The sequence below is a fragment of the Callorhinus ursinus genome, unplaced genomic scaffold (assembly GCF_003265705.2).
Source record: "Callorhinus ursinus isolate GAN/ISIS: 27379988/994484 unplaced genomic scaffold, GSC_fseal_2.0 scaffold16, whole genome shotgun sequence".
Classification (NCBI taxonomy): domain Eukaryota; kingdom Metazoa; phylum Chordata; class Mammalia; order Carnivora; family Otariidae; genus Callorhinus; species Callorhinus ursinus.
This window is the reverse complement of record NW_027397078.1, coordinates 28,367,271-28,388,091: the sequence shown is the minus strand read 5'-3', so window position 1 is coordinate 28,388,091 and position 20,821 is coordinate 28,367,271. Positions and strand designations below refer to the sequence as shown.

The following is a 20,821-nucleotide window of genomic DNA, read 5'->3' as shown; positions in this document are numbered from 1 at the left end:
CATTGGAACTCTCTCACCCCTTCCATGTTCCTACTGCAGACGCTCTGAATCCCCTGAACAGCACTCACTACCCTCTCTGCTTTGGATTTACAGCTACTTATGTATATGTCTATTTAATGGACTAGAATGTAAGGGGGGTGGGCAAGAACAGTGTCTTGGGACTCTCTGTATTCTTTAGTGCATCTTGCACATTGGAGGTACTAAATAGTCATAATTTACTTTAGTCAACAATAAACTCATTCATCAAAAATAGATCTATGGAGACAGTACTGTGTGCAATGCATTTCCTAGGGGCTAGGGATAGAACAACGCAACAAATAAAGCTTTCCCGCCTCTCATGATGGCATCTAGCAAGAAGAGGGACTTCGTATTAAGTAGAATTCCTCTCTAAGAGCACAGATTTAGCGCTATGGGATCTCGGGCAAGTTACTTAACCTCTCTCTATACCCCTGTCTCCTTGTCTGAAATGGAAGTGATACTATGAACCTTATAGATTTTCTAGGAGGATTAAATGGAAAAATGTATATAAAGTGCTTAGCCATTATCGCTGTTATTGAATTTTACTGAATAAAAAAATCAATCATCATAATGCCTCTTTATGAATCTAGTTACAAAGAATGACTGTTTTGATTACAGCAGCTTTTTTAAAACAGCAGGTTAACTGGCCCATTCCTTTGCTTGGGGAATGGAGAGCATGAAGCGACTTTTACAAGACGGTCACATGGCAGAGACAAGCTTGGAGCAAAGCGATAATTCTGAAAAATGAGCAAGGAAGCAAAGCAACAGCAATCACCATATAGTCATTGCCTGGGAGGAAAAGCAGACAGAACAAAGAAAATTGGAGAAACAGCTAAGGCCAGAGCCGACAACCCACAGAGCTTTCAGGTCAATAAAGCTTCGGTTAAGATGGCACCCTACAGTGAGTGGACAGAAGACTGTTCCAGAAGCCCCTCAAATGCAGGCCCACGCCAACTGCTTCTGGCTGCATCCAAACTGTTATCTACTGTTAACGATGGAAAAACAACAAGGCGTGTGTCTGGGAAAAATGGCCTGTTGTCAGAGAACAGAAAGCCTTTTATTGAGAATTTTGATACTCAGGAGCAAACACACCACCAGAGAAAATCACTCTGAGCCATCTTTTACAAAGCTTGGCATCCATTCAATAATGGATGAAGAAATCCTAAATCGTTAGGCCAAACAGATACTCCTCCCAAGGCAGTTAAGAAACATGGGCCAAATGAGACCATAAACTCATGTGGTACAGATTTCTAAAGCCAGTAGTAGAAATTACTGACAGACACTTAGATGTAAAAAGCTGGATTCCCACAGTCTACTACCTGGAAGCAGCCAGGGCTCCTGCCAAAGGCTGTTCTTAAAAGGCTTCTTTCAATATCAGCCAGGATGGGACAACCGGAATTCTGTTCAGACCCTATAGGTAGTACATCAGATTCAACAGACCTTTGCGGAATGCCTACCGCTACACAGCCCACAAACCCAAACGTTCTTTTTCTTTTTATGTTTTCAAGAAGATGCTGTGTTTTCAGCTATAAAGTGGGAGATTTAAACATCATGTTGACAGGAGTCAATGCAACCACCAAATTCCAGTTCTCCCAGATCCCCGAGGTTATCTAAAGCCTTACAACTAAACATTCCACAGCCTTTAAAAGAGATGTTTCACTAAGTCTGTAATGACATGGGAAATTTTATATAATGCTAAGTGGAAAAAATGCACAAGGATGTGTGTGTGAAAAAAATTATGTGTGTGGTATGATCTCAACCAGTTAAAAAAAAAGCCTTTCAGCAAAAGGGCTGAAAGTAAATTTAAAAAAAGTCAACAGGGTTTGCCCCAGGGTGATTAAATTACAGTGCTTTTTACTTTCTTTTATATTTTTCTACTTTCCAGTTTTTCTACAAACAAGTTATTACTTTTATAATGAGAAAAAAATTAAAAGTTTTAAGAAAATAACATATACTAACATTAACTAGAAAGGATGGCCTACCTCTCCACATCACTGATTTCTTTCCCTAAGGCCTGATTTGATATGCAACACCTCTTAACTAGAAATCACATGCAGCTTTTATTAGTGGGTCATTATATTTCCCTTTCCAAGTCATTAGTAAGGATGTTAAGAACATCAGACGTAAAATGAGTCAGGATGGTAATGCACAAGACACCACCCATATAGAGCATTGCCTTCCATTTATTACCACCCTTTACTTAGAGTTATTTATCAGCTCTTAACCTCACTGACTAAGTAGATGATATAAAATCATTTCCAATTAATGTCATTCCAAATAAAGTATCAAGGTATTGTATCGCGGTTTTTTTTGTATCGCGTTTTCAAAGGTAAAAAAAAATATATTTCTTGCTCTTCCAATTAAACCCATGAATTCCTATTCACATGTGTGACAGGAACTGAAAGAAACCAAAATGAGCTTACTTTGTAACTTTTTCATGTATGATCAAAGACAACACTTCTAGATTCCTCATTTCCCAGCTTTTGAAGAAGTACTGATTGAAAGGGTGGGATCCATTTGCGTGGGGTCCATGGCTTTATTGTTCTGTTTTCTAGTGGTTCTCAAGTTCTTCACAAGGAAAAACTATTTTTATTTATTTTATTTTAATTTTTTTTTGAAAAACTTTTTAAACACAAACCAAAGTAATGATTACAGTTTCTCAAATAGGAGAAAAAAACAAATGTGATGAAAACCAGGCCCCCCCAAATTTTGAGGTTTCACTTTTTTCCCCTACTTTTAAAACTACTTACTTAAGTGTATCATAATCTTAAAATCACATAATTTCAGTTATTTTCCTTTCTCAGCTATTTGACAACCATCTCCACTTAATGTGAACATACTTTGATTTTGCTGCTTTTCAAAAATCACGCCTGCCTTTTTTTTTTTTTTTAAGGGGAACTGAGTTTAGTGTGGATGGATTGAATCAATGCACTTTTAAGATGGAATGATTTCTGGTCTGCTGGAGAAAAAGTTCAATTCAGCCTTGTGCGGGGCTATCATGCATATTCATTCACTCAAAGTTACAAGTCTTTTCAGTAGCAAATCTCAGGTACAAAAGGAGTTCTCTTAAAGACTGGAAATTCCCTCTAGGGTGCACGATGAGTTTTAGGCAAATTAGATCCTCACCAAATGAACGAATGGTATCTTTCATTACTCATTTTGCATGTTCTCATTTTCCCGTACTAAAATATTTCCCCATTCTCCTCTCCTTTCTCTGTAACATACACAAAGACACCAAACCACACAAAATAGAGGGGAAGAAAACCCTCATTTGGAAAACAAAACAAAACATGAAATCACCTATTTTAATCATGGGCTTTCTTACATGGCACTTTTTATAGTTCTACGTTATTTTTTAAAAGGTATGTTTTGTTTGTTTTGCAGGGGGGCGGAGAGAACGTGCACAGTAAAATATCCCAATTGATGCATTTTCTGGTCTTGAGAAATTCCTTGTCCTTTTCTATTACAATGGAGAACATTCGTTTCAGTGCTTTCCACTTCTGAATTCCTGAGAGCAGCAGCAGTTCCTCTCAGTGCCTTCCACAAAGACCCGCCATAGCCTCCACGCAGGGGAAAACAACACAGATTCACAGAAGATGATGACAAAAAGCAAGCATTGAACTTCTGGAGTTTTTAACCTATGCCCTAACTCCTGAGTTATTAAACTTAAATTTATTTCAGAGAGATGGGTTTCAGATGGTTATCTATCCAATCCTACCGGGACTTTTAGGAAAAGATTTCCACGTCCTCCTTGCCACACAACAAGGAAGACTTTATCAGGCCTCAGTATTGGCCACTTCCCCCTTATTCCTAACCTGATCACCATGCCTCAGGTTATGGAGGGCTCCCCCCTTTTTCAGCCATCGGGGGCCCAGAGAACAAGCAACCCTCAAACCCCACGTAATTCTTCACTTCCTCCCAAACTCTGTTTAGCCTTCTCTCTTTGCAAAGATGACCATTGTTTGTCCACAGCACCTGATTTCTGGGTTCTTGACCATTTCCATTCACTGCCTTCACGGCCTCTCTAGATACCCTGGTCTCTTTCTAGTCACTGAATTTCATAACAAGACAATCAACCCACATTAGACTTTCCATTTCATATAGACTTTCTAGACTGAAGTCAGGGATGGGCTACATGCAAGCATACTGCTCCATGGCCCCATAAAACCATTTCTTAGTACTTGGAAACAGCGATCCCTCCCCTGACCTGGCTGTATCTCTTTCGGCCTCGCTAATTTTTTCAAGACCTCTTTTCATGTCTGATTTGGACGCTTTTCTGCTCTCCTGCCCAGTGACCTATGACTGAAGGCTCTAGTCGGAAAAACCTGGAGTTGCTTGAACTCTTGGGCAGTGCATACAAAAATAACACCAAAATGTCAGCGATCCTGTCCCTTACTGGAACGCACAGTAAGGTCGCCCATCCATTACGTCCTGCTCACCTCTATACTGCGAAGGGACAGTGTGACTTGCACCGCTTGGGCAGATTACTTACATGCGTGGGCACAGAGCTACCAGCTTTGTAATGTTTCAGCCTCTTGCCAGTCAAAAAACAACAATATCTGTATTCCCATCACCAGAAAAAAACAGGATTGTAAATCATGAGCAAGCCAACTTTCTCTGTTTCTAATAATGCCTGAATGTGGAGGGGGTACTAGGGTTTGAAGCAAAAGAACTCTCTCTGAAATGAGACACACAGGACACATAATGTGGGCAGCTCTCTCAGGGCAGCAACCAGACAGGGCTAGCACCGTACCAGGGGGGCAAGTCGGGACTACTCCAGGATCAAATATCTCAAGACTTTACGTCATTACTTCTCTTATCCACTTTCTTAATAGTCTAGAAAAGGTACTCAAGAACTCCCAGAAAAACTGCTTTTGGTAGAGAGAGAAAATGAAAAACCCAACTAAGAAATCAAAATAAAAAGAACAGACTGAACAGATGCTACCAAAACAAATGGAGCAAAACATATTAAAATCGCTGGTGGGTGAAAACGCTTAGCAAGTGAAAGAAGAAAAAAGAAAATGAGGCAGTAAATTCATCTTTACCACTTCTAACTTCCTCATCTTAAATGAGCACAAAAGAAATACAGCTTCTAAATGACAGAGACCCTAAATATCTGCCTTTAGTTGTCCAAACGTTGCCTCCTCTATTCCTAAAAGTTCAAGTACAAGTTTAATGGAGGTGAGACTCCTGAGTCAGGGGCAATCCATGAAATGGCTTAACGATGGCCTTTTGATGAAGAAGCAGCTTTTAAGGCAATTCCCGCATACTCTTAATTTGTCAACTGTTCATTTTATAGCCCAGGTTGAGAGAGAGAGAGAAAGCTCTATCAGAGGTGTAAGTAGGGGTTACTGTGCTTCTGCTTCCATTTGCTTCAAGAGCATTTATGGGCACACATCTATTTGGGATCTGGCCTCCACCAGTAAAAGCCTGCGTTGAGAATAAGGCTGTCATCTCATCCTTTTTAAATGGCTTCTGATGCCACAGAAAAGTACAAAATAGGTTGCTGACTGAACAATCTCCATGATCTAAATTGTTTACATGTAAGAAAAGACACACCATCGTGCAAAGTAAGATGGGCAGTTTGTTTGAAAGTTGCCAGTTTGGGGACGCCTGGGTGGTTCAGTTGGTCAAGCGCCCAACTCTTGGTTTCGGCTCAGGTCATGATTTCAGAGCTGTGGGATGAGCCCTGCATCGGGCTCTACACTTGGCACGGAGTCTGCCTGAGATTCTTTCCCCCTCCCTCTCCCTCCCCCCTGCTCCTCCCCCGACTCACAGGCACCCATGTGCGCGTGCTTGCTCTCTCAAATAAATAAATAAATAAATAAAATCTTAAAAAAAAATACAGTTGCCAGTTTTTATAGAGCACTCAACTTAATCCATCCCACTGAAATTCAGTTGTCTAGTCTAAGCTATCATTCTACAGGTAGTGAGAATATCAGTGAGAAAAAGACCAGTTAGGTACATATGCATGATCCTTTTAATGGCCACATAGAAATTTTTAAAACCTTGACTTGCAGGAATGAAAAGCATCTGCAAACTTCAAGATTATAAATATTATGAAATAGTTATTAATATAAGTAAAGAAGAAAAGAGAGCCACAATGAAATACTTGCAGATACTTCAGTTCACCCCACTGAAAAATACCAACTGAATCAAATGAATGATTCAGTGAATGTACAAAAGGAAGGACTTTCATTCCTATCCCCAAAGAATTCCAGAGCAGAAGGTGAGGAGAGAAAAAATCAGTCATAAAACCGGCTTTCCCTACTATGTAGGATAAATGAAGTACTATCATCTAGAATTAATGATAGCACAAAAAAGAAATTCATCTTTTCTCAGAAGAACTATTTTGAATCCACTCTCCATACACCCTCGGGGGGGTGAAGAGAAGCAGCAGTCCTGGTCACCATTAAACCCTGAAAGCAAGCAACCACCTGGGCTCCCTGCTCCTCTTTTCTTCAGGGACTGAGGAACAGGGGGCCAGGTCCTTCCCTCAAGCCATCTGCGATCTCCTGGGATTGTGTAACTGATCTGCTAGTTCATCGGGCTTCTCAGACAGAAGACATTTTCCTCAACTTATTATTCTAAGATGAGAAGAATGGTATCCTTTCCCCTTAGTGATAGGCAACATGAACACACATTAAACACCAATTCTAACAGCAATGAGCTACCACTTCACAGCCATTAGGATGGCTGTCATAAAGCAAACAGAGAATGACAAGTGACGGCGAGGATGTGGAGAAATTGGAACCCCTGTGCACTCCTGGCGGGAACGCAAAATGGCACAGCTGCTATGGAAAACAGTATGGCAGTTGCACAAAAATTAAAAATAGAATTACATATGATCCAGTAATTCTACCTCTGGGAATATACCAAAAGAATTGAGAGCAAGGACTCACATAGGTATCACAAGGCCAGTGCTCATTTTAGCATTAGTCACAGTAGCCAAAAGGTAGAAACACCCTAAATGTCTATCAGTGGAAGAATGGATAAACATACTGTGACATAGCCATACAGTGGAATATTATTCAGCCCTAAAAAGGAAGGAAATTCCGACACCTGCTACAACATAGATGAACCTTGAAGACCTTACACTAGGTGAAATAAGCCAGACACAAAAGGATAAATATTTTATGACTCCATTTATAAGAGGTACCCAGGAGAGTTAAATTCATAGAGACAGAAAGTCAAGTGGTGACTGCTAGGAGGAGGGGAGAATGAGAAGTTAGTGTTTTAAGGGGGACAGAGTTTTATTGTGGGAAGATGAAAAAGTTCTGGGTTCTGGAGATGGATGGTGATGACGGTTGCACATTAACATGAACATATTTAATGCCACTGAATTGTACACTTAATAATGGATAAATGGTATTATGTATAATTTACTGCAATAAAAATATTCTACATTTCTTTTTTTTAAAGATTTTATTTATTTATTTGATGGAGAGAGAGAGAGAGAGCACAAGTGGGGGAGCGGCAGGCAGAGGGAGAGGGAGAAGCAGGCTCCTCACTGCGCAGAAAACCCGGACGTGGGGCTCGATCCCAGGACCCCGGGATCATGACCTGAGCCAAAGGCAGACGCATAACCAACTAAGCCACCCAGGCACGCCCAAAACATCCTACATTTCTACAGGAGTACATCAAAAGCTTTTATGGGGATTTCCACTGGCAAGTAAAGCTGAGTGCGTGAGACTGAGAAAGTCTTACTTTTTTCTGTTGGAATTTTTTTTAACATGTACTTAGGCTATTTTCATTATAAACAAAACCAACCAGAATTAAGTCAGCCTTTAACCTGGAAATTCCTCTTTTAAAAATTCAGCCTGAAAAAATAATCAGGGCAGGTACAATGATGCATATACAAGAATGCTGTTCTTTAATATTAAAAATGTGGAAGCAATTTAAATAGTTATTACAGGAGGATTGGTTCAATAAATGGTGGTACGCCTGTACAAGGGATGACCGTGCACTTGTCTGAAAGAAAGGGGGGCCCATAATATGTTAAGTTCTAAAAACAGGTAACATTTAATATGACTTCATGTGTATACTGCATGGACACTCCTGTTCTGATAAGAGTCTGGAAGGATACATACAAAACGGTTGTTCCTGGATAACAGGATTAAGGGCAATTTATTCATACTCTTTAACTTTGAGTTTTTATTATTATAATAATCATTGCAAAGAGCTCCTGTAATCAGAGAAGTAACAGGGCTATTTCCATTTTGAGAAACGAATAAGCAAAGTGTTCAGGTGGTGGGGGGTTCAATAAAGCAAATTAGTAGTTTAGAAGTCACAAAACCTTTAAGGGTCCCAGGGGCTACCCTGCCTGTGCCATCTCCAGGCTCTAGCCTGAGGGAGCCAGAGAGGCTCCTGTGGGAGCTCAGTGTCATAGCTGAGCCTTTTCCCGTAGGTCACATCTTACAATCAACGTGCTTTCACTCCTTTCTCAGAGTCACCAGCTGAATTTTGCATATAAATATCTAATTGTCATGTCTACTTTTCAGAACTCAGAACAATGATATCTGGCAATAATAATAATAATAATCAGCAGCAAATTTAAGATAGCTTTCAACAAGAAAATTCTCTCAATCCATTGCAGAGGAGTATATCTTTACATTAGCCAGCTGCTGTCAGCACTCACGTCCTTCTAGACAAGCATTAGACGCCATTAAAAAACTTTTCAAGAAGTTCCTACTCCTAAAGTGATGTGTTAAAACAATGTGTTTCCTTTTCTCATGCTACCTTCCTTTTCATGTAATTCTGAAGACATTACAAGTTAAAGCCAATAGAAAAAGACAGAGACATATTTTATAGATATTATCCACTCTCCCCTTAAAAAATTTTTTTAACAAGAGACAGGAATATGGAAGACATATGACGCACTGTAAGCCTTACTTATCCTGTGGTTTATTTAGGGAATTTTATTTTGTGTTTGGAAAATGACAGACTTCTGCTTTTAGGTAGACAGATATGAACAACCCACAGAGAGAAACAAGACCACCTATCACTAGCAAACTTTTGGAATGTCAAATAATTTAGCGTCTTTATTTTACTGTATATATAAGCAAATGAATATAAATGCTCAGCCCTATACAATTAGTCAAACATCTTTACCTCTATAAAAACAACAACAACAACAACAACACTTCGCCAGCACCCAGAAGTCACTACTCACAGCTTCTCCACTCACCAGGAAAATTCCAAATGTCCATGCCTTCCAAGAGTGAAATGCCCCGTAGCTGGTTAACTCTGGGGGGACATGTTCTTCTCTCCTAAATTAACCTGAAGAGCAAGCTGGATTTGTTTACTGCACAAACATCTGCAATTGCTAAACATCTCGGTGGCATGGTGTAACAGTTACTGCTTGTGCAAACTGCCCATCTAAATGACTCTCTGCAGTATGAGCACATGAAAACCCAAGACACAGAGAAATTGAAAACATCTGTAAAAATCAATGGCCGAATTGACCAAAGGGGTGTGGGGGGGTGTTAAAACAGCTGAGTTCCAGTGCAACATTTGACTTGAGAAAAGACTCCTCCGCACTATAGGTTCTTCCTTAGCATATCCACGCCCCCCCGCCCCGCCCTCTGAGGGGGATCCTGGCCTAAAGACACTTCTTGTAACCCACCAGGGCAAACCCATTACAATTCTTGTTAGAAAACAGCGCAGACAAGATTAAAGATTAAGGGGACTTGTTACATCTCTAAAAGCAAAGAAAGAAATACCTCTTCTCCCATCATGCAGTCAGCCTCCTTTCTTCAGTTTGAAAAGGTCCCAGAACTACACTGGAACCCTCCCACTTCCTTCCAACAGCCAAAGGCACAGAGCCTGAAGGACCCAGCCTAACCCTGAGTCATACTTGGGACCAAATGAGCAATAGGGAGAACAAAGCTTGCATTTGTTTACGGTTCAGGAAGCCAGAGCCGATTCATGGCTTGGGTGGCTTTGGGAGAAGTCCTCCTCCCTCGCCTGCATCGCTGCAGGAATGTAGCTGTCTCCCGGGGACCCACAGGTGTGACCATTCAGACAAGGAACACACTGAAGGAGTGTTTATTTGGCAGGACCCAGCGGCCACTTCTGTTTAAAAACATCAGAGAGAAAATAAAAAGCCCACTCTCTCTCAACAGATAATCTGATGGGGAGTGACACAGATCTAGAATATGGTTTGTATGTGAAACGTCCATGGTAAAAATACTTGTATTTTAAACACGTGAAATTAATGGTAATACACAAAAATTACTCATTTAAAAAAAAAGAAAAAAACTGAAGAAGGAAAAAACAGAGATGGCTTTATAGAAACATTCACCCTAGGAAAACTCCAGCAAAACTGTTGCTAGCCATGTTGTTGGTAGTATCCACACAGATTGGGATAAAATGTTTAAATAGCAATCTTGTTTTGGCCCCAAATGAGATACCATTTTAATCACCACTTCAATGGATTTAGAGCCCAGTGGTTAAGAGTTTAAAACTCTAGAGCCAGAGTGTCTGAGACCAAAATCCCAGCTGGACCACTTCTCAGTGGTGTGATTTTGAGCAACTCACTTGACCTCCATTCACCTCAGTTTCCTTATCTATAAAATGGGGATAAAAGCACCAATCTATAGGGTTGTCTGGAAGATTAAATAGGTAATATATATCAAGTGCTTAATAAAGTAGCTGGTACAAAGTAGCGCCCTATTAGCCACTATCACAAATTCAGGACTATATCACAGGGCAGGGTGCCAAGTCAACAGTACCCTCACCTTACCACAGTTCTCATGTACTCACACTCTGAGGACCCGTTTCACTTCCTAACTATGGGGAATTTTTTAATTTTTTAATTGTACTAATTTAAAAACCGTTTATTCAATATTTAGCAACTGCCTGTGGTGTAGGGGGTTTTGAATGAGATGCTACCTCAGTGTTCAAGAAATGTGCAATCTGCTTGGGTAAATAAGACATAGGTCTGTTTATATATCACGCAAGAAAACAAATGTGGGAGATGTCAGTAGGCTGCGAACGGCAAGGTGGTGCAGGCGGTAGGGAATTAACATTTGGAATTTAGGGGGCAGATAAGAAATCACCTTATCAAAACTTAACTAGGATGGAGAGAATAGACACATTGCCTGCAGAGAATTCTCATTAATTTATGATGACATTCCTCCCTCAAGGAGGGGTGCGGAACTCCCCACTCCTTAAGTGTGAGGTACACATTGTGACTTCTTTCTAAAGAGTTGAATCTAGGGGCACCTGGGTGGCTCAGCCAGTTAGGCGTCTGCCTTTGGCTCAGGTCATGATCCCAGGGTCCTGGGATCAAGCCCGATGGGGCTCCCTGCGGAAGGCAGACGCTTGACGACTGAGCCACCCAGGCACCCCTAAAAATAAAAGTTTATTAAAAAGCTAATTAGGAGGGCGCCTGGGTGGCTCAGTCGTCAAGCGTCTGCCTTCGGCTCAGGTCATGGTCCCAGGGTCCTGGGATCGAGTCCCACATCGGGCTCCCTGCTCAGCGGGGAGCCTGCTTCTCCTCTGCCTGCCGTTCCCCCTGCTTGTGCTTGCTCTCTGTCTCTCTCTCTGTCTCTCTCTCGCTCTCTGTGTCAAGTAAATAAAATCTTAAAAAAAAAAAAGCTAATTAGGGAGATAAGCTGGAGGCATGTATATGCATACATAAATAAATGTACATGTGTGATGTAGAGACATACATAACATTCAGGAATATATCTACAGAAACGTGTTTAACAACGCCTTCCCAACTTCATTTATTTATTATCTCTATATCCTTAGCCTATCTCGTAACAAAGCGATCTGGACGCCGAATCCTAGCCTTTTGCTTCCCATAATACACAAAAGAGTTTTCTTTGAAAGGAAACTTGGCTCTTCTGTCAGTTCTGCTGCCAACCCAGGCTACAGCGGCCCAACTCAAAGAGTGTACATGAGGTGGGCCCATCTGCCCCTTTCCAAGAGCTACTAGAAGTTCCTGGTGCCTGGCCAATTAGTCATCAACCACGGAGCCCCGGGGCTGGCAACTCTCCCAGCTACTTCCTCCTCATCTCCAGTTCACATTGCTCGGCACCTCCCCAGTTATCTCTAAAGTGCCAATCTGATCATGCCACTCCCCAGCGAAACTCCTCCACTGACCGGCCAGCTCACCCAGAAGTACAGCTCGTGTGAAGCGGCTGGCAGAGCCCTGGGGGAAGAGGGCCCACCTCCCCTCCATCCCCCTACCTCCTCCTCTGCCACCACGACCACATCCCCTGTACTCCAGCCAAATACAGCCCTTCTGCATAACCATGCTCTCTCTTTGTCCGTGCACATGCTACCAGCACCACGAAAGCCCATTTATCTTTTAATACTTTGCTCCAGTCTGACTTTGCTTGATACCCCATCCCTTCCTTCTGGATCTCCAGGAGAGGTAAAAGCTCCTTCCCCTATTCTCTTTCATGCTTTGGACATACCTCTGCTAGTCCTTTTCCCCTGCAACATAATGACTTTTATACCTACCCACTTTTCTCCCACGCATACATAATGCAAAGCACTAAATGAGAGGCCTACATGTGACAGCTCATTCAAGGCACGATGCAGGGGAGGAGGTGTTAACTCCATTCCAGTTAACTACACCAGATCCACCTCATCCCAAACAAATATCCTGCCAGGTAAAAAATATGCATGTATCATGCTAATACAGAATCCAGACATGCCACCTAGCTGACTCCTTTACAAATGGACTGCCACTCCTGAGCTCATTTATCTAGAAATTTCCAGAGCTGCCGCTGCAGATCCATAAAAGGCGTTCAATAAAGCTTCAGTAAGTGAATGAATGAGCCAATTAATAAAAAAATGAGAGAGTGACTCTGTAGCCAGACCACAAGCAGACCCCAAACATAATGGGTCTTCCTTCATAATTTCATTTGGATTAGGACAAAACATTATATTCGTGTATCCAGTCCACAAATATTTATTGAGGGCCCACTACAGTTTAACAAAGGTTTTCAAGGAGTTATAAACAGGAATATGATGGCAAGGTCCAAAATCATGACACTTACTTTCTAATGGCTAATATTTAAGACTTGGTGATGTCAAACAAACAGCTATCCAGACATAGCACAATTCAATTCTACTTCTCTGAGTTTGAAATTTTCCTTAAGAAAAAGTTAAAGATAGGGTGCCTGGGTGGCTCAGTTGGTTGAGTGACTGCCTTTGGCTCAGGTCACAGTCCTGGAGCCCCTGGATTGAGCCCTCCCCATCGGGCTCCCTGCTCAGCGGGGAGTCTGCTTCTCCCTCTGACCCACTCCCCTCTCATGCTCTCACTCTCTCTCTCTCAAATAAATAAATAAAATCTTTTTTAAAAAATTAAAAAAAAAAGAAAAAGTTAAAGAAATGATCCTGGAAACTGCTCTGCTATTTACAGGCACTCCTTCTGTTCTAATAACCAGAAGGGCAGCAATAATAACTATGAACATTAATCAAGTGATGATTATATGCCAGGCACTTTTCTACCCATTTTTTGTGTTACTCACTCCTCGTGACAACCATATGGAGCATGTCCTACTGGTATTCTAATTTTACAGATGAGGAATCTAAAGCACTGAGTGCGCTTAAGTAGTCTGTCCCAGGAAGAGTCAGAGGTGGGATGTGAACGCAGGCAATCTGGCCTACATGCTTAATAACCACTACACTCCTAAAAACATAAATTTAAGGCCTTACAGGAATGCGATCCTTGGTGATATTCTGGCTGCAATTAAACATTTCTTAGAAAATACTACAATACTGAGTGTTTTTGAAAGTATATGTCAAGCACATATAGAACAGTAAACAATATCTAACAAGTCAAAGAGTAATCCTGTAATACTGTGTCCAGTTCCCTTTTCCTACCAACACCCCTGTCCTTACTTCTCCTAGTTAAGGAAACTTAACAGAGACACTTTGGGGAAAGATAACACAGAAAACGAAGTCTGAAAATCCCAGACCATTCACCCAGGCAACCAGTGGGCATCTTAATACCAACTGCTCATTAAAAACCACGGATTTTCCAGCCGCTCAAGAGATGTCACATAATCTTATCTTTCAACCAAAATGAGGGCCAGCCAGTATTATAGGTCTCAGGTAATCACAACAAGGTTTTGACCGAGTTGTGTTTCATTAGTCAAAGAAGATACGTTAGCTCCTGAAGATCTCGAGAGCTTATTTCTAGTCTTCAAAGATTAGAGACATAAATCTCTCATTTTTAACGAATGAAGATCATCACTTTAGATGTTTACATGTTTTAATTGTACTTAAGTGTACAGTTTGATGAATTTTTACTAAATGGATAAAAAGACTGCCTATGTACGAAAATAGTAAAATTTCTCTTACTGCAATTTGGCTGATTAAAAAAATGATTAGTAGCTCATTTATATACAATTTTAATTATCACTCTCTGTTACAAGTGAAAGCTACAATGTTGATATTATAAAGGCATTAATTTGGGTGACAAATGAGATCCAAGATGATTAGAGCTGAAGAGACTGTCACAAACACAATGTCAGGTTGTGGGATGTGGGAGCAAATGAAGAGCACAGGATCATTGCAAGAAAGAGACATCAGAAGTCACAAATGGCAATCAGCTAAGGCAGAAAGACCATGGGAAAGGAGCTTCTTGGAGAATTTCTTTGTAGGGAATCCTGTAAACAACCAACGTAAAGAGCCTGGGCATGGAATGAGCTGGCATCAAAAAGCCAAGATTATTCTACATAAAGGCATGTCAGGTTAGTCAAAAAGCCAAGATTATTCTACATAAAGGCATGTCAGGTTAGTCAAAAAGCCAAGATTATTCTATATAAAGGCATGTCAGGTTAGGTCCTGGGGACTCCCCTGAGTATCTGTAATTTACCCACCCATGTGTAATACTTGCCATTCCCTTCCCTAAGTGTTTCACCAGAGTGATCATCTGAGTGACTCATGAAAAGGGAAGGAATTTACAAAAAGACTGGGGCCAGGCTGGGGTCACAGGGAAGCAGCCTGATGAGGAAATTCCCTCTTGGGTCCACAGGTGGAGGATAAAAGGTACCAGCCATATCCATGAGAATAAGGTCCTGTCTGGGTTGCCTTCTGCTTATAGTCTTCCAACCCAAACTCTAGGCTGATGACTCTCAAACCTACATCTACAGTTCTCTCTCAATCACCAGACTTATTTATCCAACAGCCCGCTGGATGCCTCCACTTGATGGGCCCACAAGTACCTAAGAAATCCAGCTAGTCTGAGACAACCCATGACCTCTCTCTTCCCCAAATATCTTTCTTCTCCCGTGGTCTCTAACCAGGGAATGATACTACCACCCAGCTGCTTAAGCCGGGTGCCCAAGGCATCATCTTCAAGTCCTCCCTCTCCTTTGTCCTCCACATACTATCAAATTTCTTCATTCTACCTTCAAAATATTTTCCCAAACCATCCATGACAACACCTCAAAATTGTCAGAGAGAAAAACTATTTCTCTTCTCTTGATGTTTCTTGCCATGTAAAAGGGAGCCCAAATGGACACTTTCTGGATGCAAATGGACACTCCTGGAACTCTCTGCCCCCTTGCTCACTTTCTCCTGGGAGAATGAAATGACTTCTCCGATAGGTGAATTTCAAAAAAATAAACTAGGCATGTTCAAGCTCAACTCTTCTGTTTCCTCCTCTTGGAAATTAGCCCCTGCTCTTCCCCAAGGGGCAGGCCCTTCTATCTCACATGGGTCTGCTTTAGTATAACATTGCTGAGACTGGGTGGGTGGGTCTGTCTAATTCTGGGGACCAGCTGGCAGGCCAATCTGGCTCTCATACTCATCTATATCCTTCAACTTTGCCTTCATCAATAACAGCAATGCTATATAACATAGGTAGAGAAAGGAGCACGAATCTTAAGTGTACAGCTTTGAGGAATTTTCACACAATGAAATAAGAACTACATAAATAGAGAAATATACCATGTTCCTGGATTGGAAAGTGATCAATTCTTCCCAAACTTATCTATAGAGTCAATGCGATCCCAATCAAAATCCCAAAGGTTTTTTTGTTTGTTTGTTTTGGTGGGGGGAGTGACAAGCTGCTTCTAAAATTTATATGAAAATACAAGGGGTCAAGAATAGCCCAGGAAATCTCGAAGAAGAGAAACAAAGATTGAGGACTTAAATTGCCAGATATCAAGACTGACCATAAAGCTACAGTAATTGAGGTAGTATAGAATAAGTTCAAGGACAAATATAGACCAATAGAACAGAGAGTCCAGAAACAGACTAACACATACATAGCCACTTAAATTATGACAAAGGTGATAATGGCTGTGCACTGCTTTCAATAAGCAGTGCTGGGTGAAATGGATATCCATACTGAAAAAAGGAACAAAAATATTATTTTGATTCCCCATCTACTGACTCATCTTATTCATTAACTGGTTTAGAACCTAGATTGCAGGGGCAGTGGGAGAGCCAACATAAGTTTCTGTTCCCCTCTCTCCTCAATTTTAGCCACCCTGTCTTCTGTAATCCACTCCTCCCACTGTAAATTGGAATACTTTCTCTAAACCACCTACCTGATCATATCACTCCCTTGCTGACAACAGCTCCCCACTGATAGCTCCTCACTGCCTTTAAGATCAAGTCCAAACTCTTTAACAAGTCACCAGGCCCTTCTTGATCTAGGCCCTGCTCCTTCTCTATTCTCATCTTTCCACTTCCTGCTGAAGCCTCTGACACATGCTCCGTGCTATTTCAATTTCCCTTCAAGGCATTAACACATGCTACTCTTCTCACCTTGATAACTTTGTGCTTCTTGGCTTAATGAATGTCTACTGGACACCACGGTTCTCAGCCTAAACATCACTTCCGGTTGGCCTAAAAACATTACTTCCTACAGGAAGTCTAGACATTACTTCCTGTAGGAAGGAGGTACACACACTAGTACATGAACACTCATTCTCCCGCCTCCCTCACAACTCATCACTTCCTACCATGCCCAAGGGCTCCTACAGCTCAGCACTGTGTTCTCAACCTGAACTCAACTTGTGGCATTCCCCACACTGTATTATTATTGCTTGTTTACTTTTCTGCAGCTCCCCGAGGGCAGTGACCCGGTCTCATTCACTACTGTGTCCCCAGGGCTGAACATATAGTGAGTACTCAATAAATATTAGTTGAAATGAGTTACATTTATAATTTCAAAGTATTTTCTGTTATATAACATTTTTTTAAGTCTTGTGGGATAGGACAGGTATACAGAGCATTCCCATTTTACATATGGCCTCATTGAGGTTAGTGATTTTGTCAGGGTCAGTGAGCTAGGACAATGGTACCATGCCCTTCTAATCTTATGATATTTAACTTGGTTCATCTTTAGACATATTATATTTTCCATTATTTTAATATAACACATACTTATTTCTGGGCTTAGTTTAAATGTTATATTTTTTTCCCAAGGTTCTTCTTTTTCTTCTTTAACCTTTTATCAAGGGAAATTTACAATAAATATAAAAATAGAGTACAGGGTGCTGATCCCATATGTATGCACCATCCAGTTTCAACAATTATCAACTCATGACCAATCTTGTTTCCTTTGTGCCCTACCCACTCTTCCATCTTCCAAATTACTGGAAGCAAAATCCCAGACACGAAATAATTTCATCTGTAAATATTTCAGTTAAATGGTGCATTAAACAAATCATTCACAGTGATAAAAGAACTCATAAACAGGGTCCTTCCCTATAACTCAATAAATTGAGAAGCAAGACTACTCACTATTTCCCTAGTGTTGGGGGCGGGTAGTGTTATGTAGTATCTCTCCTGGTATAATTATCAGCACTTAGTCACTCTGGTTAGGCTGATATAGATTAGAGCATAGGGAAAACAAGCACAGAATTTTCTAGTGACTGATCCACAAAAGTGGATCTCAAAACTTACCAACTTGAATGGAAAACAGAATATGCTTGCAGTTGTTAAAAATTACCAGATTCCTTTTTTTTTTTCATCCAAGTTATCAAACCAGCCATCTCAGAAGGCCAACTGCCCCAGCCTATGCGGAAGACCTGCCTGGGTCTCACCTAACAAATGCTGTCACATGAGATCCAGTTTGTGCTTCCGCAAAATCCAAACAGTGTGCTCAATTCTCAAAGGAAACTTCCTTCTGCAAACATAAATCCTGGACACAAAACCATCTCAAAAGTGACGAGAACCAGGTTGTGCATTAGTAAAACATTATTGCACTCCTCAGCTCTCATGCCTGGTTGCGCAATAATAAAATGGATCCATAAATCTATGCAACTATCCATAGTGCCAAGAACAGGGAGTGGAGATAGTTCTGAGTCCTCCTTAGATGCTGTAAAAAAAATTGTCCACAGCCAGTAAAGCAAGCAGGGAAGTTTACGTTTTCCCCAGAGGCTTCACAATGAGGAACGGGTTAAGACTGCTGCCAATACATGGTTTCCTTCTGCAACAAATCATGAATCAAGATGCATGCGTGCGCGCGCGCGCGCGCGCACACACACACACACACACACACACACACACACATTACTCTGATGATGTTAACGTGTCATGTCACTAAGACCAATACAATAAATCTCTGCTTCACAAAAACGCAACAAACCATACAGCCACTATATTTTCAACTATATAACTGTTACATTATCCCACCCAGTCCCCTCATTTCATAGAGGTCTGTAATCTCGAGAGTGCTATGTTAACACAGTTTTAATATTATTCATACATCTAATACTTACTGAGCACCTAACTTACTATGTGCCGCACAGTGTTCCAAGCACATGGCATATATCAGTGAATAAAATAAATAATAAACACGATAAAAAATAAATATTACATTAGAAAAGGTTGCAGGCTATGGAAAACAAAAAAATGCAGCACAAGCGAGCAGGCTAGGCCAAGGGAGCAGGTTTTAGAATGAGTGCGCCAGGGCAGGGCTTGCTCAAAAGGTGAAGTCTGAGCAAAGTATGGGGGAGGGGGGAGAGGGAGGCAGCCAAGTGGGCAGGTGGAAGCAGGGTGTCCAGCCAGAGGAAAGCACTGTGATAAAGGGCTCCAAGTGGGAGAGTGCTTGGTGTGTTTAGGGAAAAGTAAGGGGGCAGGACAGAGTAAGCAAGGGGAGAAGGAGAGGGAGGAAGTCCGCGTGGTAATGGAGTTGAGTCACTTCAGCCTGTGGGCCTGGGGCAGGCCTTTCACTCTGGTTCTCAGGGGAGCCTCTGCAGGGACACAAGCAGAGGAGTGGCATGATCCGACTTGGGCTTTCAAAGGATCACCCTGGCTTCACTGCTGAGACAAGACTGTAGGGGGAAGGGGAGAAGCAGAAAGCCCTATTAGGAGGCCACTGAGTGATGGCGAGAGAGTAGGAGAACCATGAAGGGGATGAGCGGTGGTGGGTGCCAGGCGTTCACGGAGGCAGAGCTGATGGAGTCACCTGATGGGTCGGACATGGACTGTGAGAGAAGAAGTCAGGGACAACCCTGAGGCTTTAGTCCTGATGTGTAGGAGGGGGAGTGGCACTGCCTTCCCTGAGATGTGGAAGGCTGTGGGCAGAGTGGTTCGAGGGGGATGACGATGAGTTCAGGGTTGGGTGAGCTAGTAAGAATTTAAGATCTTCCAGTGGAGATGCGCAAGTTGGCAGCGGGGCATGCGGCCCCGGGGTTCAGAGAAGTGTGCTGAGATACCAACTCAAGAGTATTAGACGTGACGCTGCTACTGTTGCTTGAAACGAATCTTCATAGCAATAATAGAAGTCACACACACTCACTCACACACACACACACACACACACACACACACACACACTGTCCTTCTAGGCGGAGAAGAATAAACCAAGAATCACAAAGCAAACAAAAGGAGTTAACTGTTTGCTGACTGAGTCAATGGTCGTGTTCATTTCAACCAGTTGAGTAAAATGAAGAAAAACGACATCCATTGTTTCTTCCCAAGATGGGGACTTGCTCTTTCGTAAATATTTATAGGAATCTGAAAGTGATCTTGTGAAGGAGAAATGAGTTCGCAAGCTGGGATACCAACTAGATAGCTTTCAGATCTTGAGAAATATCATATAATGCTTACTGGAAGAAACAAAGCTGGCTCAGATAAGCTGCAGCGAAAGAAGAATGTAAACGGAACAGTCTTTCATGTCTAAGTCTCTGCCCTTTCTGTCTTTTTCACCTCTAAGAGTATTAAGTGTCCCAAAGTTTCCCTTCCAGATTCTAATGCATGATGACACCAGGCAAGGTTGCTGGGGGCTGGGGGAAAGAGGTGGCTGGAAGTTCTACAGCTGTGGAAGGTGATGCAACTTTTAAAAATTCATCTCACCTGAAAAATGAAAAACATTTAAAAGCCACAGATAAACCTGCGTTAGAGATGCTGCCAATGCCCCATCCCCCGAGCCTACTGGCACAAACATCAAAGCAAAAGTTTCAGCACTAAATCGAATTAACAAACATTCCTTAAGCACAGCACGAGTGTAGCTTATTACAATCTGGAAAATTCCACAGTATTTATCAAATCCTAAGCAAAGCTCTGGTGCTCAGAAGTGTACCACAGTAGACGTCACCGACAGCCACAAGCTCCATGGCTCTGGGTGTGTTGCTGTGGCAACCGCGTACTCAGCAGCAACACGCTGTCTGCCTCTCCGCAACCCAGAACCAGAGAGGTAGAAGAAAACAGCCAGCTTCCTGATGGTAACAACGCAGGGAGTCACAGCAGGGCCCATCTCCATCATACACACATGCGGGAGACTTCCTTTCGGCCGTCTGAAATCATTCCCACCTAACTCCTACAGAAAAAACCGCACAACCCCTTTGGTCTACTGCAGAACCAGTCAACACATCCA

At 41.8% G+C, this 20,821-nt stretch overlaps 1 protein-coding gene across 11 annotated transcripts in view; it reads right to left on the bottom strand.

Annotated features, from left to right (window-relative positions):
- Positions 1 to 20,821, bottom strand: part of SH3KBP1 (SH3 domain containing kinase binding protein 1) — a 324,202-nt gene that overhangs the window by 109,469 nt on the left and 193,912 nt on the right. The gene's annotated exons all lie outside the window — the stretch shown is intronic.